This window comes from Eurypyga helias, unplaced genomic scaffold, assembly GCF_000690775.1.
Source record: "Eurypyga helias isolate BGI_N326 unplaced genomic scaffold, ASM69077v1 scaffold2303, whole genome shotgun sequence".
NCBI lineage: Eukaryota > Metazoa > Chordata > Aves > Eurypygiformes > Eurypygidae > Eurypyga > Eurypyga helias.
This window is the reverse complement of record NW_010239049.1, coordinates 45246-47062: the sequence shown is the minus strand read 5'-3', so window position 1 is coordinate 47062 and position 1817 is coordinate 45246.

Genomic DNA, 1817 nt, shown 5'->3' with positions numbered 1-1817 from the left:
AAAAAAAAAGAGGGCCATCAAAAAGCAGATTAATCATCTGTTACACTAAACTACCCTAAACTAAAAATATGGCCTGAAATCACATCTACTTGGATTGATGGTTTTACTCTGTACAAAAATTATCTGAGTAGGGCAGAGAAAGGTAAGAAATCCATTTTGGTTAACACAGCCATTGATTCCCCACGCAGTCCATGAAGAAAAGACACATTTTAAGGACAGAGATCCAGGTATACCTATATCTCTACTGACTATTTGGAGAAGAAGCATTTCTAAAGGAAAGTTCATTACATTTTAGGTGACTATCTGAAGGCAAAGGAACAAATAGGAAATGCTGGGCATCCATATCATACAACCTACCCTTCAGCATCCTCACAAGCGATGTGGTGGTTGCAGTTACTCAAAAAACTTTCAACCTATAAAAAGGCACTAGCTGAGATAAGGTGTCTGCTGCCCTGAACTCAAAGTGTTTCCATTCACTTTGGGTTCAGTCACAATCAAAGCTTTTAGGGCACTCATTGCAAAACACTACAGAAAATTGGAGAGACAAAAGCAATTGACTACTTTTGAAAAATCTGGCTTACAGTCACACAGCAAGTAAGAAACCATACAGCAGCTGGAGCCATTGACCATATCTGTATTCTGTCTTTGTAAGCAATAAAAATACTCAGCCTTGGCTTCATCACTTTCAGCAAAGAGGAGCTTAATTCAAATCGGCTCCTCATGGGTCTGGCTTCCCAGTAGACAAGCCTGCTGCGTTACTTCAGAGTTAAGCCAGCTTGGAGGAAATGTGAAACACCAGAGAAGATGGGTTAGAGGGCTTAAGCCTGTCATTATCATAACAGAGTAAGCACAGCCATAATAGGTATTTACATTAGAGATTAGCTAATACCAACTGCTAGAAAGGTTTCATTTTAGCCATCTTTATAAGGTTGTAATGATACTTTCATTTCTAATTATGTATATATATATAAATATATATATAATGGCCTTTTAATCTCTTCATGTTTTCTCTTATTGATTATTCTATTATATTATTACCCAGGCTTTATCTGGGTAAGTATTTACTAAGCCCATATTTACTATATATAAACTCAGCTGTAAAGGAAACAAATTCATTGTTGGACAGTCGTAACTGACATCTTTAAAGCCCTGAAATGCATAAAATACAGGACATGGGCAACAGCAGTTTAAAAACACATAGCTGTGCAACACCGTAGTCAAGGAAGAAAATGGGTAGAAATTGCTATGCAAAATGCAAGTGCCCAGACTAGAATTTGATTTGATCATAATATTCTATTTTCTATTATAATGTAAATGGAAACAGGAAAAAAAAAAAAAAGAAAAAAAGAAGAAAAAATCCTTTGTAATTACCACAAGTACTTAGAATTACAGTGTGAGTTCTTTGTATTGACTACTTTGTCAATTGGGACTGCTTTGTATTGAGCTGGAAAAATGATTATGCCTCACTGAGTAAATTACTACCTCAGAATCTCTTTAGAATTCAAAAGCAACTTCATTAATAGGGCAGACATTCATAATTTTATCCTTACATGACTAAATGATTTTCATGAACCATGTAAACATTACAGTGCTAAAACAATTGTTTAAATCTTGCATGCACTGCCTTTATTATAGCTCGTTTAAGTAAAATTATGAGTTTTTAATTTAATAAAGAAATATATAAGAAAATTACAAAAAAAATATTCTAAACAACTGAAAAGTTATCTAATTTGCAGCTGTTTAGCTAAAAGGGTACTTAAAAGTGATCTGGGTAATATTCTGAGTTATCACAACTGTCAGAGAGACAGAAAGACATC